This window comes from Artemia franciscana, chromosome 12 (assembly GCF_032884065.1).
Source record: "Artemia franciscana chromosome 12, ASM3288406v1, whole genome shotgun sequence".
Lineage (NCBI taxonomy): Eukaryota > Metazoa > Arthropoda > Branchiopoda > Anostraca > Artemiidae > Artemia > Artemia franciscana.
The window spans coordinates 25,788,635-25,811,513 of record NC_088874.1 but is presented as its reverse complement, the minus strand read 5'-3'; the positions used below and the strand labels follow the sequence as shown (position 1 = coordinate 25,811,513).

The 22,879-nt window shown below is 34.8% G+C and overlaps 1 pseudogene; it reads left to right on the top strand.

Annotated features, from left to right (window-relative positions):
- The first annotated feature begins 16,105 nt into the window (after positions 1–16,105).
- LOC136033485 (uncharacterized) lies at positions 16,106–22,521 on the top strand (annotated as a pseudogene).
- Positions 22,522–22,879: the final 358 nt, after the last annotated feature.

Here is a 22,879-nt window from a genome sequence, read left to right as displayed (position 1 = left end):
AAGCTCTATGATCACTGATCAAGATGAAAATCTACATCCTTAATAATAATCATCTAAAAGCTGGTGATCACAAATAATTTTTTTTTTAACTGAGATATTCTTAGCCACTGGAAGTTTTTTTTGCAATAAAATTAAGCACCGTAACCACAAAAAACGATCACAATCATCATCAGGTAAAGTTTGAATATGGAAAACATGGCATCAACAAGTTGGAGCTAGAACACTGAAACATGTAGTTGCAGTGAAGAGGATATGATAATTGCTACTGTAGCTATCCTTGCGGAATTGAAACAGCAAAAAAGATATGTTATCTTATTTACTCCAATTTTCTTTCAAAAAACTTACGGTTTTTTCTCTTTACTTAGAGAAGCCTTCTCTTTGCTTATTTTCAGCACTAAAATTTTTATATGAAGATTTCTTTCCTTCCAAACAAAATTTGTAAAGATTTTAAGAAATGCTTTAATGCCATGTTTTTTTTCGAAATCAATATTCTATATTTGAAGCACAATACAAACGGGTTCCTTTTGTGTTCACTAATTATTACTAGATGACAGCAACTGTTATTAAGGTTGGGAAAGGGGCATTGCTTAAGCCTTTTACCAGATAGCAGGCAACGTTATAATGGCTTTAGATTCAATTAAACTAATTCCTGATTATAAACCATAGTTCAAGAAGCATATTGTTTCTAGACGCTCTAAGTTTTTTATAGGAGCAATTGTATTGTTTTTGATTTCTTAAGGGGTCATAAACTTTGTAAACGTACAATATTAAGGGTCAAACAATGTGGTATTTAGTAATGTTTCATTTGGGTAAGGTGTTGCATTATCGAAAACCATGTGTTCAGCAATCAATGGTCTGGATGAAGTGCTTTCTCCTATCCAAAGCAATTTATCCATCCAATCTTCAGCCAAAAGGAAAGAGAGGAGAAGAGCCATACTGCCTTGGTACAATACATGTTAAATGTGGATGATGACAATTTTTTTAACTGCACGTGGTTTAGAAGACATGAGTATTTACAGATATTTGACAAAGTAAAGAACAAGCTGACAAAGAATCATGCCAACTTTCAGAAGCCAATCCCATGAGAAATAAATTTGACATTAATATTTAGGTACATTGTCACAAGGATGTCAATGACCTCTTTGCAATATAATTTAAGAGTTGGCCTTTCAACAGTATCTAGTATAATAAAATACACATTGAATGCTATTTACGAAGCTCTTAAGGATGTATTTTTAAAACTGTCTGATTCATGCGATTTGTAAGAAATTAGCCAAACAAGGCAAAGTCATCACTTCCAAACTGTGTGGGAGCCGTGGATGGAAAGCACATTAGAATTCAGTGTCCATATAATTCAGGCTCTAATTTTACAACTATAAATTTACCATAATATAGTTCTGCTAGGAGCATGCAATGTAAATTGCCAATTCAAGTTTGTTGATGTTGATGCATATGGGAGTGATGGGAGGATCTTTTCAAGATATGAGTTTGGACAGCAAATTGAATGTGGTGCAATTAAACTCCCTGATCCCAACCATTGTCTTTAACTCATGGAAAATTCCCTTATTTCTTCGTTGCTGATGAAACATTCCCTCTAAAACACTACATAATGAACCCATACCGTGGAAACAGGCTCTCAGAGGAAAAAAAATCTATAACTACAGAATTCAAGTGCCTGTCGATCAATTGAGATTGCGTCTGGAATTTTTGACAAATGTTTTAAAATATTTCGGATTGAGATTATTCTCCGGCCAGAAAATGTAAAATTACAAGTTTTAACATGTTTATGTTTTTAGAATTTTCTCATCCAGACTCGTGGAACAAAAAGGGATCAAAATGAAACATCAACTAGCTCAGTCGTATCTGAACACAGACAGTGTAGAAGCAATAATGCATCAAAAGACTCCCATTGTCTCAGTGACAACCTGGCTAAGTATTTATTTTCACCTAAAGGAATTGTACCTTGACAAAGGGAAAGAGTATAATTTAAAAGTTTCAAAATTTTTACTATTTTCCCATTAGTTATAGGGTAATGACAGCCATGTCTTTTAACAAATTTTCATTTACTTTAGGTCAAAACTGTCTCTTTACTTTGTTTTTCTCCATCTCTGTAAGAAATAGGAGTCTAAACTAAATTTGTTATAAGAAATTTCGTTTAAAAAATATCTATAGTCAGCTACTCTATTTCAAACACAGCCATAATAATATTGCAATTATTTTCTCAAATCACATTTTAATTTTGGTAGTAGAATAATTGTTCTTCATTATTTATATTGATGGACTATTTATAATTTTGTAAGACCTGCTAACCATTTTTTCAATATTACACAATGCTCAAATTAAATAGAAAAACAAAAAACATTTATTTTATTTGTCTATAAATCTGATTAAATATACTACAAATTACACTATCTGATTAAATATACTTCTTAATTGTTTGTAAAATGTCTAGTTGACAATCTAACATCAAATCATCTAGTATTTTTTTTTAATGAGGCAATAATGACTGTAAACAATACTTGTCTGGATCATGCTGATCCAAGTAACTATTTATATTATTTTTTCCCTCTTTGCTTGACATAATGTGTAATAATTGTATTCAAGTCAGTTGAATCTGCAGACACAGTCCTTTTTTATTTTGAAGTTCCTAGTAGTTCGGTTGTAGCATTTTGATTAATAAATGAAGCACTTGGTTCACTGGTCATGAAAATATCTTTAATTGGTGTAATAAAATCAAATACTCCATCACTATTTACTACAATTCTATTTCGTAGGCTGGTTTCTGCAGACTGTGAAAATACTGAATCGTGATTATTAGCAAAAAGGGTGGTGGGGTGGTCTAGTGGACTCTCACTAGTAATAGCAATTTCATGCTGAACAGTCTTTCCTGGTGTTTTTCTGTTCCTCTCCACAATATGGTCATGGAGGAAGTTCATTTTTTTGACAAGTTTTCGCTCTTCTGGCTTTAAACTTGCATCAGCACTAGAGCCACTTGGAGCTCTTCCTTTTTTCTTGAGACGGACATAGCGATCCCTCAAATTACCCCATTTTTCATAAGCTCAGTAACTGGAAAAACAACAGAAATTACTACCTTTAGAAATTTTAGACACTCTTTTTATAGCAAGTTCAACTGGGACCTACATAGCCATTACCTATAAACAATATTTTGTAGACAGAAAGAGAAATGAAATGTAAAAGAAAGATTCTTTAAATCAATTTAAGCTTGTAATCACTGAAAAAATTACAAATTTGTAACTTTCTTATAACAGTACTATTCATTGATGCTGAGTTAAAGTGCCTGTAGCAAGAAAATTTTTGTTTTTGATAAACTCAACCCATATATTTCTGTTTTTGTTTCTTAGCACTGTGTTTAGTAAAAGATTTGTAAAGAATAGTTATTCAGCTTGTTATCTATTAAACATTTCAGATATAAATGGTGTAGCTGTTCACTCTTCAATTGTTCAAAGTTACTTTGTTTTGAAACTGAATGAACAAAATTGCCTAAAATTATTTTCAATCGGGCATAAGATCTGAGTAATTAAAAAAGTATCTGGGATAATAACTTCAGTTTTTTAAGTAATATTAAATAAGTTTCTTTACAAAAAAGACAAAAAGCAGGTATAAAGGCATCCACATCCCTTCGAGGCTATTTGCCATAAATTTAAACATCTCTATAAGCCCTATATGTTTTACCAAATCCACATTTATAAACTTCTTCACGGCATAAAATACAAAAAAGATAACAAATGTAAATGAAACAACATAAGGAAAGAGACATTGCTAAACATATATGCAAATAGGGAGATTAAAAGGGGAATGAAATCATCACAATTTCGAAACTATATGCAATGTTCTTTGATTTGAAAACTTTGTTTATAATAAAGATAATCTAACAGCGTCATTCAATCCCTTTTACTACATGGATAATCTAACAGCGTAACAATCCCTTTTACTACATGGTCTACTAATGGCAATGTAAATTATATACCCAATGGCATAGAAGATCTACGAAACTTTAACGATTGTTCTGCCTTGTATTGTTTATTGTACACTATTTATATCCTACATTATTACCATTTTCAGAAAAAATAACAGACTTTCATGTATAGCCTGGTTTTAAATATCCCATATTGAACAATATCAGGGGAAATAAGACTAGGCTAGGATGCAAGGTAGGCTAATAATATAGATCAAGAGCTCCATAGAAGGAAGTCTAATAATAGTGAAAGCAGTAGGCTATCATTAAATTCCTTATTATACGTTCTCTTCATATATCGCATTTGCGTGATGTATAGTACCATATACCACTATTCATTGATACTCATTTAAAGTACTTGTGCCAAATAATTTTTATTTTTGATACACTTAACCCATATATTTCTGTTTATGTTTCTTACCACTGTGCTTAGTAAAAGATTTTAAAAAAATAGTCATTCAGCTTCTTTGAAATGATCAGCATTATATAAAAATGATCAAAGCATCGTAGAACATGGAGTAATATGCAAGCACAAAAATTCACTTCTAGCTAGTCACAATCCGACAAAAATATTCATGAAACTAGATCCTAAATCGTTCAAACCTTTTTTCCAACCAGTAATAAGACTGGGAAAAAAATATAATCTAAACAAATTGATTTTTTAATGGGAATATAGGTAAGCTTATTCTTCAGAAATCCAAAAAAAGAAAGAGTTGTTTATTCAGAGAACAAGACTGTAAATTTCTACCACCAATGCGTTTGTGAACGTGAAATTCGAATACTTTTTGGATATGGTTCAAGAGAAAAGAAGTTCAATTCTTATATTCTTCACTGTCCACTAAATTATCGTATCAAGAACTTAGCCGTGGACCAGGAAAATAAATAATATCAGAAAAATGGAAAGCACCGAATTATAGGATGAATTAACATCAAATTGTGAGGTAAAATTGGGACCATTGCCGGGAATGTAAATGCAAGGATAAACGATTGGTTTGATGAAAACAACAATTTTTGTACTTGAAGTCCTTTGAGGAAGACGAGTTTAAGTGAAATTTACATGTCATTGAAATACATGGAAAATTTCTATACGATTCTGATCAGTTTGGAAGCGATGTTACATTCAACGGTCCTAGTCACAATGTAATTTTTCATAAAGCTGGTTATAATTAAATCCGACAGCTTTAAGGACCTTAAAGCATCGAAGTTACGGAATGGGTCGTCAGGACTTTCATGCTTGATGGAAAGGTAGTAGTACTGCGTGACCGTAAGTTTGAAATAACAAGAGGAGCTGGGTCTAGAGTTCTATATAGCATAATGGGAACTCTACTACAATTTTTTTTTTTATTTTCTAGTTTAATAATCACAGGCTGCTCAAAGCTAAAAAAAATTCTGTTTATTTTTTTGTATATAGAAAAACAAAAATATCGTTGATTTTTTTATAGTATCTAAATATTAGTTTCATGATGAGTGTAGTTTGTTATCAACAGAGAACATGCTTACCATTCAGAGACGGTTCTAGGGGATTGTGTAGAATAGCAACCAATGAAAATAATAGAAATCAAACTTCAATAATGCCAATTTTACCCGAAAAATCTAGAAACCACTACATTCAGTTTTTGACAAATTGAAATGGGATTAGTCTGAATGATGAGGACATCTTTCTACAGCGGAAGGGGGATATGTGACATACAGGCCTGCAATACCCCCTATAAAATTGAAAACAAAGTTTCTTATTTATTTTCCTTAAAAATTCAAAATAAAATTCTTTATTCTATTTCTCTATAAAATTCAATCTTTGAACATTGTTTCGATTTAATTGTTGATCTTGCAACAGCAAAGAAAAATGTTCCTTTGTATGTTAGCCAATGAAAATCTTGTTTTTATAAAAAGTCAACCAGCTTTGATGACCTCAACGGATTCAATAAGGTAATCCTTGTTAATTCCATAAAGGGATAGTTTATTATGAAAGCGAAAAATGCCTGTAGTATTGCTAAAGCGCAATACCCTTTTTAGAAGAGGTCAAACTGCGCAGAAAAATAAGCTTTGTGCCCGTACCGAAAAACTTTCGTGAGTAGGAAAAGCTTAGTTTTTAAAGCAATTCAGTTCCAACATTCATGCAGTATATTCAACATGTAAGACAACCAAATCTTATCTTAAGTTGAACTTTGATGTACCTTATGTGACAATTTGTATGCAAGTATTGAAATACAACTATTGTTTATTAATCGTCCTTGTTTATGAATCCAGGCACCAGGCACAATTCTCGTTGTCTTTAGGTACGCTCTCAAAGGAATCTACACTACTTAGGAGACCCGAACATTACTAAGATGATTCTGTCACCAAGAACACGGATAGTATTAACAGTGTCCTCCAGTCCTAGTTCCTCAATTATTTAACTACCATCATATCATCTTAACTCATCTTAAATACCCAATATGCCATATCGACAATAAACTCCCAGTATTCGAAGAAAATTCTCAATGATATCCCTTCGAATACCCCCCCCCCGTAACAGTTGGCGTTGTCGTATAAAAAAGACAATCACGGAATTATCAAACTTTCCGCATGTTAAAGCAAACAACTGCGATTATTTACAAATTATTTTAAGTGTTTTTTAAGTGCCATGTAATTTTTTGTATGTGTTGCCTACCCTGTTCCAAATAGTTGAATTTAAAAAAAATGAAACCTCCGTAAATTTAAACTTTTTTATAAATTTAAATTGCAATTACTCATATCTTCTATTTCATTTCAAAAATAACCAAAGTACAATAACAAAAATGGTCCAAGAGCAAAAAAATTATTACAATCAACAATTGATTGCAACTTCTGTAAAAATTGGAAAATTATTTCCAGAGTATGAAGGAGATATAGATGTTGATCAATTCAATATTCACTTAGCTCAATTTGTCGCAATGCCAAAAATTGATTTGAAATTTTTAAAAAATATGCTACTCCTAAGATTAAAAGGACAAGCATTAACATTTTTGTAACAAATTGAAAATACCATAGGCACAGAAGCCAAATCAACAATAAACTCAATAGAGCTATTGGAACAAGCGTCTCCAAAAAGATTCATATTCAAGAGTTCACTGAATAAACTGAAAAATGGTGTAATATTCGACTTTGAGAATTCACTTCTAAACCGTCACAATCCATGCAAAAAATATTCATGAAACTAGACCCTAAGCCATTTTAACCATTATTGCAGCAAGTAATAAGACTGGAGAAAAATACTAAAGAATTAAAAGAATCCATTTTTCCAATTTTTAAGATCAGACAAGGGATGACAATCAATTAAAGATGCGCATAAGAAGAAAAAGGATATCCCACTTCCTGTCTTTCCTAAACTCAAATCAAAAAGACTAATAGATTATTACAATAGAAAAACGGCTGAAAAGGACAAGGCGATAGGAATTACAAAAACCATAGAAAAGGACAGACGAAAGAGATCAAAAAATAAAAACCAAAACTCTTCATTAAGTCATACAAAGACCCCTGCTGTCACTAAATAATTAAAACCCCAATAATAGAAACAAATGTCATGATGAACAATACGCGCTATTAAATGAAATACCAAATATATGGCATTTCTTCAAGGGATTATGGCACAAACAAATGTTATCTATTACATTTGATGAAAAACCAACAAACGAAGCAAAAGATTCGTCTGAAATAAAAACAACTGAAATCAAACAGATCCAGATCAAACCTGTCTCAAACGTTCCTCAAAACCCACCAGAAACCGTCCCAACCAAAATTTAATCAACTCAAATCGAATCAAACATTGTACCACGAAGACAGAAGATACAAGATATAATAAAAGATACCGAAAGTATAGAACTAACGTCAAATACTACAAATAGTATTAGTTAACCAATACATAGATTTAAATGCTAGTACTTTTGTAGGATAATAAACGCTACGACGGGAATGGAAAAAAATTAATACAGTCTCCCCAACTCTCAATGTTACGAATAATAATAATATTGGGATGACCACTAGCAAAGCGTCAAAAACCTCGAAATGTATCTCGAAGAAATATTCAACCACCCCTACCTTCTTGGAATCCAATACTTTAAACGAAGAAACTAAATCCAAAGTTAAATATGCCACAACAAACATGGAAGACATATTCCCCACAACCAAACGTGCAACTACTGACCTGCAACCAAAGAAATTGAATACCTCGATTTCAAAGACTACTATAGAAACAATCCCTGACGTACTAAGACCAAATTCTAACGATGAAATCTTAATAACAATAGGATAGCCAGTAAGATCCACAATTTGGTAATGGACATCCTCAAGAAAAGGAGGGGTACAAGTTAGGTGGAAAATCCTTTTGTTGACACTGACTATGGTAGAACGGATTGCATGGATGGATACAAAAATTGACCTGATAATAATTATAGAGGAGAATATTGGACTATTGACGGTAAAAAAACTGCGCAAGACTGATCATGGCTGCAAAACTGGTGACAAATGAGTAAGAAGTTCTGCCAGATTTAACTATGGAGAACGCTTATAAAATATCTACTCACCAAGTCTTCCTAATACTATACAGGCAAAGTTTGAAAGTTCCATTTGAACTACTTAATGCAGAAATATAAAAGCTTAAGCAAAGCACGACAAGAATATCTGCTGTATTTTTTCACAAAAGTAAATATAGAAGATCGATAAGCCTAATTCCCATAATTGGCAAACTTGCATCTCGCTTATTCTGTTTGTCCACCGAAGAAGATTTAAATATACTAAAAGAAAATTCTAAAAGACTAAACACAGATACTCAGTTATATGTACAAAAATACAAGCGAGTATAGCCAACTGTCAAAAAGAAACAATTGAAACCATCTAAAAAAAAAAATTGAAAACCGTTCACAACATGAATTATTTAAAAAATGAAGGCAACAGGGTGATTTCTGATTCAAGTTTAACGATGATTTTAATTGATATGGTAACAGTGTCATTGTTGAACCTAGCTACTAGTGTCAGTAAGTTCGAATTTGCACTATTTGAACTAACGGAAAGATCCCTGTCCTGCGACTTATTAGAACCCTCAAACTTGAAAAACATTCTAGATTAAACAAAAACCCACTTGACATTTGGTCTCCATTTGCCAGTAAAATCAGAGATCGCTAACTTGTTCCTATATTATACCAAACTAAATCGATATCTAAACCATCGATATCTGAACCATCAGAATTGGGAGGATATAACAATACAATAGAATTAAGAGGTCATCCTCTGTATATTCTTATATCCTGTCCCTAGAGTAAAGAAATATTGCTGAAGTATATTAATCGAAAGGCTATGACAAATAAACTGTGTTTCTTTTTCGACACAATTCTACATCAGAAACATAAATTTTTTGACAGAAAATATTAGATATAAAATTAAAATTAAGACCCCTAGCAATTAACAATTACTTATCCATTTTTATAGCAATACAAGAGAATCAAGAGGTCGTCTCCGGTATATCCTGATATCCTGTCCCTAAAGCAAGGAATATTGCTGATGTATGTTAGTTGAAAGGCTATGACACAAAAAATAAAGCAAGTGGCTGAAAATATAATACGTGATATTCAGACCTTTAACATTTACCACGTATTTAACCATCTTTTTAGAACAGTGCTCTTGTATTCACAGCCATAATATGTAGTTAGTGGCAAAATATTAATGCTTCAGAAATTACTTATTGTTGATTATGTGTTTTATACATTATGATATAATTACGATATATGTTATAATAATAATAATAATAATAATAATAATAATTTATTTATAACCCACAAAGCACATTAAACTGTGGAGTAAACACACAAAAAAAGAAAAAACGAGACAAAAACATAACAACATAAATAACAAAGGAGCATAACAACATACAACATAAGTAAACTGCCTCAATTAAAAAAATGGCCAAAGAGGGTCAAAACACCAACCATTTGCCGAGTTTTAAGAGATATATCTTTAGATAAATGTTTCAGTCGCGAGGGCGCATCAACGATGTCAAATTTAGAAACGACTGTATGATTCCGATATCACCAGGGCAGATGCAGCAAACTCTTGCAATACTTAAAATATCCTGAGCATATTTTCTTTGTATCCATCTTGCGAAGGAGGAAACCAAAACCAGAAAGATAAAACAGCAGGGGCACAAAAACTAGAATAAAGATGGCATAGTCCTTTTCGGTTATACCAACCACGATTTGGTGAAATTTTTGCGTATCCAACCCGCATACTTTTCACAACGCTGGACGTAATAGCGGAGCAAGTAGACGAGAGTGACGTGGAAAAAGAGAGACCCAACCATTTAATACTTGCTGAACATGGTATAGTTGAAGAACCCAAGCAAAGAGGTGATGCTGGTGGAAGACTCCCAAAACACAAAAACTCAAATTTGGAGGCATTAACTGAAAGGTCTACTGTGGATAGTGCGGCTGAAAGCCGGTAACAGTTGGTAATTAGACTATGATTTGTCCGGCTGAGAAGCAGAACATCATCAGCATATACAACTTGACTAATGCCCAAATTATCATTGTAAAAAATTGACGGTTGAAGACGTTGGAGACACGAAGCTAAAACACATTTAAATATGCTCGGGGATAACACGGCACCTTGCCTAACGCCTTTTTTAACAGGAAAATACTCCCCAACATTACCATTCCACTTCACCCTAACTGAAGAATTAGCACACCAATACTTAAGCACGGAAACAATAGAAAGGTTAACACCTGAGGCTGCTAAAGAAAACAAAGTATTTGAATGAATTACCTTGTCAAAAGCACTAGATATGTCAACAGTCAAACAATACAGGGGACTTTTTTGAGCAACAGCTTGTTTCATTAGCCGACCCACAATATGGTGAGCTTGAACGCAGCCCATACCTTTTCTAAAACCAAGCTGGAAGGGCGTAAAATTGCGCTCGGAGTTAATGGCCGGTAGCAGTACATATTCAAATAGCTTACTAACAAAACAAGACACAGTGATAGGACGGTAATTAGAGCAAGCACTGGGGCCCTCTTGACTATGGGAGATTTACAACCGGACAAAAAACTATCTGGCACAACGGACTACGCCAAACACATCTGAAACAATAACTGCAAATGCTTCAGCAGTTCAGGAAAATCATAAGCAAAAAACTTGAAGCAAAGACCATCACTATCGAGAGACTCAGACTTATTCACTTGCTTAAGAGCTCAGAGTATAACACCAGATTCCACCGATAACACTTGAGATTGGTTGATACGAATTGGGAGGATTGAGTTGACAAGTGTCGCAAAATGATTTTGGATTGGAGGTGAACACTTTACACTTTTTATAACATGATCCCAGGATTTCTTGTCACAAGGACCATCCCAGGCATTTAGTCTCGCTCTACGCAGGGAATATTTGTACTCTCGTTGGGTTTTCTCGTTGGGTCTTTTAATATTAAGTTTTCATGAAGATGAAAAATGAGCTTTTTTCAAAATCGGGAAGGGTGCTTTTTTTCTTATTTTTCTTTTTTTTAAAGATGAAAAATGTTTTATTTTACACCTAGGAGGCAATTGCAAAACTCCACATTCAAATTAGTACATATGCTATCAATTTCAACAAAATAAGCCCCAGCCAATTGAATTATTAAATATTGCAAAATAGATTTTTGCAATTAAATCATTCAAGTTATTTTATAAAGCCTTTTAATTAAATGCTGATTAAACGGAAAATAAGCATTTTCTAGCCGTTGGACCAACACATTTAGCTCTCTAAAATAACCTAGATTCCATTACTCTTTTCTCCCAAGTCAATCAAAAACTTTCAGCTTATTTTCTGTTCGTTTGCCACAAGCAGCTGCCTCCCGTATTAGAGACCTTGCAGTCCATAACAAGAGTATCACCTGGATAAACATCAGCCTCTGCCGGCTGCCACGAAAAAAACTGTTTTGTCATCTACTTCTGAAACGACTGTTTTATTTCTGTCAGTGACAATGCATCTATAACGACAACAAGAGAAATATTTTGTACTGATTAGCAGTAATTAAATGAAGCAGCACTAATGACAGGCAGACAAAGATTAAGCACTATATAACTAGATCCACTTTCGTCAGATTAAGCACTCTCAGCTTTACAATGATTGGACAAAGTAATTACATTGTTGCTATTACTTTAGGTACAGGGTTAACATACGGTAAAAAAAATCACTAGATTCTTGAAAAATAATTACTAAATCAACACATAAATCACTAGATTATTGACTAGAAACCACTAGAAACCACTAGATTTATAATATTCTACTAGTCCACTTTTTCTAGTTCCACTATAAATCCTACTAGTCCACTTTTTTCCCATACTCAATCCTGGCTACTGGCTAGGCTTTTGATTTAGAATAGAGATAAACTGTTTGAGCTTTATTCCTATCACGGTTGAGGAAAGAAAGAAAAATTGACTAAAGTATTATTTAATCCTGTTAATGGCTTCAGTTATTTTTTAGCAAGTATTCTCAACAAGCAAGTATATATATATATATATATATAATATTTAAATTAATAAAAAAATAGATTTAAACAAAAATAATATTCAAATATTATAAACATTTAAAATAATAATTTATTTTACAAGCCAAAATAACATAGCAGTGAGACAGTCAATTAATTGAATAATTGATCAATTGCAAGCAGTAGCATCTTTTCAGTTAAATTTCAGTTTATTTAGTTAGGCACTGAGTAAGCACTGAGCACTTACAAAAAGATGACGGCTTTATCTCCTTGTGGACAAATAACCATTCCGAACATGACAGCTTGTTACTATGTTGCAAATTTTTTCCCTGTCATTTTAGTATCTCTTTAGACATTTCGAATTAAATTTTGCAGCTGTAGCGAAAGAGTTTGGGGAACTTTTGAGCCTGGAAACTCGTACTAGTGTCAAAAAGAAAAATCATCAATGTCATCTAGTGCTTGGAGATTTTCTGTCGCCCTAAACTCGTGTATACTTGTCAGGTTAGGTGTTTGAAATGTAGGGAAGAGTCTTAGAAATCCTCATTCTATTACAAGTAGTCGTAAATACACCCTCTACCCACTTGACGGTACCATATATAGCCCCAATAAGGTATTTCTTCGTTACATCAATGCAGTCATACGATTTAGCTCCTATATAAAAAAGCGTATCTCTTGAGTTTACAATTAATTAATTAATTAATTAAATGCAATTTATTTATAATATGATTTGAACAGACCCCTCCCTCCTCTCCTTTATTAGTCTTCGGCTGAGTTGATACAATACAGGTACAACGATTACGGCTTTCTCTCCTTGCGAAAGGATAAAGTTCTTTATCCTTTAAATCACATTTTATTATTTAAACTCACAACCAGACATTGCTTAAATGCTAAGATGAATCAAATGCATCCATTTGTAGGCAGTTAGTACCACTAGGGACCGTCATCATGAACTAGCTAAATAAATCTGTAAGAAAATGTCAATTATAAACAATGTTAGATTTTTTTCACGTGTTGTGAATGTTTGGTATCGGTATTTACAAGCTCGAAAATTGGAAATATCAGCATGACATTTGATGTTTGGAAGGATATCGTGTCTCAGAGCTCTTATTTAAAATCCCGACCGGATCCGTTGACGTTGGGGGGAGTGAGGAGGGGAGCCTAAAATCTTGGAAAACGCTTAAAGTGGAGGGGTCGGGAAGAAAATTGGTGGGAAAATAATCCCTTAGTGGGAGTTGAGGGGGTGGGGGGTTAATCCTAAAAAATTAGAAAAATGAGGTTTTTTAACTTAAGAAGGAGTGATCGGATCTTTATGAAATTACCTATTTAGAAGGATCTAGTAACTCAGATCTGATATTATAAATATCGACCGGATCCAGTGTCATTGGGTGGGGGGAGACCGGAAATCTTAGAAAACGCTTAAAGCGGAGAGATCTGGATGAAACTTGGTTGGAAGATTAAGCACAATTCCAAGATAGGTGACTGACATAACCGGACCGGCTCTGCCCTCTTTGGTGGAGTCGGGGAGGGGGGGTAATTCAGAAAAATTAGAAAAAATGAGGTATTTGTAACTTACGAACGGGTGATCAGATCTTAATAAAATTTGATATTTAGAATGATCTTGTGCTATAGAACTCTCGTTTTAAATTCCGATCAGATCCGGTGACATATGATGGAGTTGCAGGGGGAAACCAGAATTCTTGGAAAGTGTGAAAATCGAGGTATCTTACGAATGGGTGATCGGATCTTAATGAAACTTGATATATACAGAAGGGTCTTATGTCTCAGATGCTCCATTTTCAATACGAATCGGATCCAGGGACATAGAGGGTTGGAGGGGAGACCAGAAATCTTGAACACTGGAAATCTTGGAAAACACTTTGAGTGGAGAGATCGGGATGAAACATGATGAGAAGAATAAGTACAAGTTATAGATACGAGATTGACGTAATTGGAACGGATCGTTCTTTTTGGGGGAGCTAGGGGTCGTTAATTTGGAAAAATTAAGGTTACCAAATCTTAATGAGATTTGATATTTAGGAGGAACTCATGTCTCACAGCTCTTATTTCAAATCCCGACCGGATCTGTTGACATTGGGGGGAGTTGGAGGGGGAAACCGAAAATATTGGAAAACGCTTATAAATGTCGTAGATACGTGATTGACATAACTGGACTGGATACGCTCTTTTTGGGGGAGCTAGGGGCTGGGGTTCAGGGCTTTGTCGAGTTTGGTGCTTCTGGACGTACTAGGACGATGAAAATTAGTAGGTGTGTCAGGGAGCTGTACAAATTGTCTTGATAAAGTGGTTTTCTCTTATTCGACCATCTAAGGTTCTGAAGGGAGATGAAAAATTAGAAAAATTGAGGTATTTTTAAGGTTGAATTTTGATATGAATTTTGATATTTAGAAGGACATCGTGACTCAGGGCTCTTATTTTGAAACCCGACCGGCATTAAGCCTCTGATTTTCCTTTTAATTTGATATTTAGATGGATATGGTGCTTTAAAGCTCTCATATTAAATTCCGACCAGATCTGGTGATATTGCGGGGGGGGGGGGGGGGGTTGAAGGGGGAAACCGGAAATCCTGGAAAACGTGAAAACTGAGGTATCTTTATCTTACGAATGGGTGATTGGATCTTAATGAAACTTGATATATAGAAAGATTTTATGTTTCAGATGCTCCATCTTTAATTCTAATCGGATCTGCGTACATAAGGGGCTGGAGGGGGATACAGAAATCTTGGAAACCGGAAATCTTGGAAAACGCTTAGAGTTGAGAGATCGGGATGAAACTTGGTGAGAAAAATAAGCTCAAGTTATAGATATGTGGTTTACATAATTGGAACTGATCCATTGTCTTTAGGGGAGCTGGGGATTGTTAATCTGGAAAAATTAGAATAATTGAGGTATATTTAACTTAAGAAGGGCTGACCGGATCTTAATGTTGATATTTAAATTGATTTTAAATTTGATATTTAGAAGGAACTCATGTGTCAGAGCACTTATTTCAAATCTTGACCAGATCTTTTGACATTGGAGAGAGTTGGAGGGGGAAACCGGAAATCTTGGAAAACGCTTATAAATGTCGTAGATACGTGATTGACGTAACCGGACCGGATCCACTCTCTTTGGGGGAGTTAGGGGTTGGGGTTCAGTGATTTGGCGAGTTTGGTGCTTCTGGACTTTCTCGGACGATGACAATTGGTAGGCGTGTCAGGGAGTTGCACGAATCGACTTGATAAAGTTGTTTTCCCCGATTCGACCATCTGGGGGGCTGAAGGGAGATGAAAAATCAGAAAAATTGAGTTGTTTTTAACTTACGAGTGGATGATCGGATCTTAATAAATTTTGGTACTTAGAAGGACCTCGTGAGTCAGAGCTTTTATTTTAAGTCCCGACCGGCATTAAGCTTCTGATTTTCCTTTTAAAGCAATCTATTGATTCTTAGAATTTTGCCAGAGCTCATACCATATGAGTTCTTGGCTCTTCCGACCTCGTCACAAGTGCCATATGAGCTCTTAGCTCTCGTTTTTATGCAAATTATTTATTCAAGAAGGTAATTACCTCCTCATTTGACGAAAATATTTGTCCTTCGAGCGTAATTTTTTGCTGAGGGAACCTTTTTTGCTCTATATTTTCGTTAGAATTTTTTGCTAGATATGGTGGTAAGGTGGATAGTCCAGCAGTTCAAAACGTAATTCGTTAATTTTCACCGTGGCATCCCCTGAGGTATAAGATGGCGCGTTGTATTGGCAAAAAAGTATTTTCTTTTATTGCAAACGTGGCTGTTTTTCCACAAGTTCTACTCTTAGCTTGTTAAATATTGATACATAGTATGCTGTTGAAATGGTTTCCACTTTGTGAGTATAATCGATTAAGATAAATAATTAGTCAGTACCAAACTTGGAGTTACAAGCGTTACTATGAGCTGTATTCTTTTTGCAATAATTCTTATCTTATCTCATAAACTACACTAACAGGGCGTTAGAAAAGCTCATTTGAAATCGTTTCTGGTCTAATGTCAGCAAACGTGGCACTCAACGCGCGGATAGTTTCCTCGTGCTTAAATCTTGTTTGAATATGTGACAAACACGTTCTTTGAAAATTTTATAACATCAGCTATATTGATCACTTTAATTTGGCGGCCGTCAGTTTTCGGATATGCCGAATGTTCATTAAACAAGATCTTATGGCCAAGTTTAAATTTAGCTTCCCAAAATTCCACTGCGGTTAACGACAAAGTTGATATTTGATTTGTGTAGGCGTATCACCTTTCATAAACCAATATTATATGACACCTTGATACCTGATTTCCATCATTTTGACAAAATTTCTTACATCAACCTACTCAAACGACTTCCAAAAAAAAACTGTACGTCCAAAATGGCTAAAACTCATCGCATGAGCCCCTGTTAAAAGATGCATAACTATATTCCTTGACTTATAAACCTCGTCGGTAGATGGCTCTCAAGGTTCGGTAGAATTTTCAGTTGGACTGTTTTTCATTTTTTGTTATGTTTTCGGAGGTGTTTGAGCGACCACATTCTAAAAACTCAGAGAGCGATTCCGGAAAGAAAAGCAGGATTTCGTGCATCAATTTTTGTTGAAGTTGACTGTTTCGAAAGGGAACTTCGGAAGAAGAAGGTCAAAAAAATAATGAAAAGTATTTAATTTTGAAACTAAGTGTAGTCGTATTTCATTCATTTTAAAGCTGTTTCCGGGGATTCAGAGTTTTCTGTAGAATTTCGGTAGTTTCGGGATTTTCTTTTTTGTCGGAAGACGGATAGGGAATTCGGTAGATGTTACGAAAAATTGGTAGAAGTGGAAACACTGGATAGGGACCCTACGATGTCCTATTTTCGTGCACGCATGCCAGCTTGCATCATCGCTATCCTAAAGAAATTCCAGCAGTAAACTCTTAACCTGAGTAATTCCTTTGCCAGACAAAAAATAAATCTTGCTGATTAATTACCGGACAGCATGTTCCTTTGTGATGGTTACCTATGGAAGTAGCATTGATCGCTTAGAAATGTTAGCGTCAACCAGTCCCAGTTTTATTATTTACCAATAAGACTATCAAGACTCTCTTGGGCTACCAGCTATCAAATTCTGTATCCATTTTATATATAATTACTTATTTAATTTTTGCTTTATGTTGTATATAAATTAACGGACAAATCATTTTTTATGTATGTTTTACTTGAAAACATAATGTACAGAAACATAAACTTGTGATATTTTACACTATACGTGGATACAAGCATAAACTTATAACATTACATTTATTGTTTTATGGATAAAATCAATCAATTTGTTTCAGGTTCTGCGGTCACAAAATATCAATTCGCAAGCCATACCTGCTAACTACGTTCCACCAACAAATACAAGACCAACATTTGCCCCGGCCATATTTGCTCCAGTAACACGGCCTATACAAGCAGCCGCCCCATTAATCCCAGCCCCGCGTCCACCTCAAGTGCAGCCACTTCAACCAGCATTACCAACTTTGCCAGCTACCAACCCTGTACCCTTGCCTGCTATCAATACACCTGTAATTAAGACAATTAACACAAATCCAAATAACATGCTGCTTATGCCCCTTCAGCCGACTGGTCCTATGCAAACAGTATCGAATCTAGACGTCCAGTGTGGAAAAGAAAGCATGGTTGTCACTGTTGTTTCACTCAAGTTTTCTCAGGAGTCATCTATGCTAAGGTAAGTTTTGTGCCCCACATAGACGTATTCATTATAACAGGTTAAGGAATAAAAAGGTCATAGTGTTTTCGAAAGTCTTTAGCAATGTCTTCCATGCCACCAATAAAAGTTTGCAAAGGCATTTAATGCAGGAAAAGCAGATTGTTTAGGCATATTTACCTTTTACGCCAGTTTATGGGGGCCAACTCCCAAAAAGCGAGGGGGGGGAAGCACTTCTTAGGATGTATACATGAAAATATAAATATTTTTTTTGGGGGGGGGTATTTTTTTATGAAACTACTCCAAAAATTTTTTTTCCAAGATCTACTTGGACAAAGAGATGCTGAGAAGCCACCTTCCGCTCCAAACTAACGCCCCTGTCACTATTGGTGCCACCATTCTTGTTTGATGCCTGGTTGCTGCTTAGCTGGTCATGCATTGTTAGGTTTCTACATCATGTAGCTAATGAAGTGATAAATCTGTGATGCCTGAGTGACACTATCAGGCTTTTTTATTTCAGCCGGTGTTTCAGAAAAGAAAACTCAAAACTCTCAAAACTCTCTGGTAAACTCCTGAAATTTCCTAGTAAAAGCAAGGGCGTATTTTACTATGCGGTATAGAGGGGAAACTGCCACCTTCAGATCCCAGTTCCTCCCCCTAGTTGAAATTTAGACTCTGCAAAAAATCTTGTCAAAACTAAATTAAGTCTGCATAATTCAAGCATCCAGAGAAACAGGTCAGTTTTCTTTAGTATATATTTGCCCATATGGTACTATATGGTCCCCTCCCCGGAAGTATGTTGACAAAATTAAACCAGTGAGTAAAAGAAAGGGGGTGAAAGCCATTGGTTTGCGCCTTGGACGTATTTTCGTATTAATTCAATCACAGTATCTTCTAGGCGTTATGGTTTTCAAATAACTCTATCTTTGCAAAACAGATTGGTTCTTCTGGTTCTTTCGTGTTCAAACCAGATTAATACGAATTTTATTCCAGTAAACGAATAAAGAGTGTTTCAGCAACAATATTTCTTAAAGTTTATCTTAAAAAAGCCGTCAAAAGCCGGTTTTGGTTCAATTATTGTCTCCAATTTTATTTGGTTCCAAAGGTTCTTAAAGTTTATATTTTCCCAAATGAGTTATGTATTGTTTACTCGGCTACAGGAATAGTTACAAATCTGGCCTTTTGATATCTATATTTTTTCGTCATATCTTGGATTCAAATTAAATCTTTTTTTAAACCATCTATTTCTTAACAACATTAAAAATAAAGAAATTGAACAAATGTAGTTTACAGCTTTATGTTTGCCATTTGATTTACTACAGCCAAAATTTGGTATGTAGTATAGATAAGGCCGTATCCAGAGGGTGGAGGGGTATATGGGGCTGTTACAAAACGTAACAAAATGCAGAAAATAAAATTATACAGAATTTTCAAAGTTTATTTTTAAGTACCACCCCCCCCCCCCCCCGAATAGATATCCTGGCGCGCCCTTTAGTACAGTTATTGTAGTTTTCGGGCTATGGGATACATTTGAGCCATCTTTTAGAGATGGTAACCTACTATGTACTAAGACCCAAGAGCAGAAGAGAATACTTTTTTTCAATACTGTGGTAAGAACCAAGCTTAAAAGTAATTGGTTTATGTCTGTGACGTATTTTGTAATCCAATCTTATAATTTCTAGGTGTATGTTAAAAAGGAATGACAAATCACTCCGCCCTTTCAAAACCTAATAGGCCTACTTGTGATCTGGTTTGAATGTTTAGTCCTGGATAAAGAACGAAAGGGTTCCGAATAACGAGATTTTTGAAAGAAATCTCTCTGTTTCTTTTTGCTAAGAACTAAAAATCTTCCTTTAAAAATTTCTATAATTTTTGGTTTTCAAGAAGCACATTAAATAGAAGTACTCCTCTATGCCTGCCATAGTCTACAGCTAGAAGCTTCAGCTGGCTACCAGAGGGCCGGGGGATTCGACGTGTGTACACAACCTTCTCTCTAACTTTTTCCTTTTACTAATATTGCAACTTGTATTTTCTATTTTAGGGTTTCCACACAACAAGAGTGCACGTTTGTCCAGTTGAATAGTGGTCAGGTAAGTTACACTTCTACCCTGGTGCTTAACCAATGTGGTACTCAGTTCATTGACGAGCTTGGATCTGGTGGGCAAGCTTACCTTGAAAACACAATTGTCATTCAAATGGAAGAAGGAATTCAAGAAGTAAGATTTAGCAATTTTTGGTCATTGTGTATAATCTGTATTATCTATTGTCATCTTGGTCTTTTCTTGGCTCTTTTGTTTCATGTCTTTTCCACAGCAATCATGTATATGAAAAGAAAAAACAATGATGAAAGGAGTTAAAAATAAAGAAATAAATAAACTTAACATTTAGGTTAGCCATATCACTAACCATTTAAACTAAATGGTAGAACTTTAATTTGTAGTTTTAAACCAAAAATTAATAGAGGTTGCCATATACTGATAACGTTGTAAGGGCTATACTTGAACTGATTATGCTATGAATAGAAGCTTTCTTTCCTAGGTTGAAAGCTTTCTTTGCGTTTAAGATCATTTTCTGTACTATTTAAGTTTTACAGTGACCTCTTACTTATATTAAAAAACTTTTTTAATTTATTTCTGTCCATTTTCAAGCATCAAATTCAATACCTTTTTTAATGTAAGGGGGGCTGTCATCCCAATGTTTAATTTCAATTTCCGATCAAAACTGAGTGTAAAAATACTTCCAAATTTTCAATAATTTGTTCTTAGAAATTCTTTTTGAGTCTTCACACTCAAGCAACAGAAAATTGACAAAGAAATGTTCAATTCTTATATGGCTATATGTATGTAAAAATGTCTCACATGAGCCCTAGCCGTAACACCAATATTTCTTACAAGCGTAACCTAGGTGGGCATAGATAGATATCATCCTAATAAACAAACCTCCCCCCTTGTTTCAAATTTTCGGCAAAATTAAAAAACAATATAAACAGGAAAAGAGACGGGAAAACGAAATTGAATACAAGAAGAGCTCCAATCAATAAAAACAGTCCGAAAGCTCGTTCTTAATTAAGTAGACAACTACATAGTAGATACTGGTGTATCATTTGGATATAAGAAGTATTTAGTTTTGCGAGCTCCGTTTGCTCTAATGTATGCAAATCCGTGTACATATCCCTGTGCACAAAAGTTGTCTTAAGAAACTTGACTTTAAATATTTAGAGAATGTTCTTCTGTGAATACAGTACATCATTAGTGGGACGTCAGTCTTAAACCATCCACGCAGTCTTAAACTTTTAATTAAAGACACTCAACCAGTCTCATTATAAAAAATTTGATTTTAATGTTGCTTTGAGACTCATTCTAGCTTGATTTAAGGTTACCTAAATTTACTATGGCCGTCTAGCCCCATGATTCCCAATGTTGGGCGCATACCTAATCGGTTATGCATGATAATATACTGGTGGGTCATGGGAAGGATGTTTGACCTTCAGCTGACTATGCTTTAGAGCCTTAATTTTTGAAAAAAATTCATATGAATAGCATTACATTCAAATGCATTCAAAAAGCAAAAAAAGATACATGGATACATATTGCAATGACGTAGTATTTGTATAAAAGGTGTTGTATACAGTCAATATTTTCAATTAGAGTACAATAAACCCAAAGGACTACCCCCCCCCCTCACCCCCCAAAAGTAAAAAGTTAACGACCTTTTAAGCTTCCTTCAGGCCAGCAATGTAGCATTTTTTGCATTAAAATTTAGTTACCACGAGGGAGTAGCAGTATTTTAGAAATAGGTACGCCAAAAATCTGTTGAGAACTACTGGTCTAGTGCAAACGAGACTAAGAGTTTGAGTCTCCGTGAGGGTAGATTTTTACAGGATAGTTTCATTGTTGCTATCACGGTTTCAGCCTAAAATGTAAATTTTATTTAATTTCAGACTTCGGTTACGCTTCGTATTACTGTATTGCTAGTCCTGAAGTACCTTTGTTACAATTTTCTTTTTGTTGAAAAACATATCTTGTATGTTAAATTTGTGTATAGTTACTTTAGATAGATAATTCAATTCTAGATCGGGGACTCATCAGGCCAAATCCGTTGTCTCTGGGAAGGCCAGCTCGACAAAACTGTGTCAGCCATATTTGGTGTCGATCAGCTTGACTCTCAAATCGTTTCGCCCAGTGGTGACACTGCTAATGCCTTTATGGACATCCGAATTGGTAAAGGTCCATTGGCTCCATCAGCTAACGGCCTTGTGCGCATTGGCGAAATTATGACCATGGTAATATCGGTCACCGGTGATCCAGGCTTCGATATTCACGTAAATAACTGTTCTACTTTTTTCAGAAATGCTTTTGTTCAGAAAGAAGATCCGCGATAGGAGCAGGTCAGGGAACACAAGCTTTCTTTTCTTCGTTATTATCAGTTGTTAAAAGGAAAGGAAGAAGAAAAGCTATGTAGAGGCTTTAGCAAGTGCACTTTGAAGAACAGGGATCGTAAGTGAGCTTTCCTGGTTTGTTAGTTCGTTATCACTTAGAGGATTAAGCACACCTTGACTCCCTATCTCAACAATTTCGTGCTCTTTGTTATTCAAAGAAGATTGAGCATAAACATAGTTTTCTTCACATTCTTTTTCCTTAAACTCTTCATTAAAGTTTGGTATGGCCGTTACATCTCGTTTCTCTGCACGGCTGCGTTCCGACAGATACTGACCCACGAAGCCCATGAGCTTGTAGAAT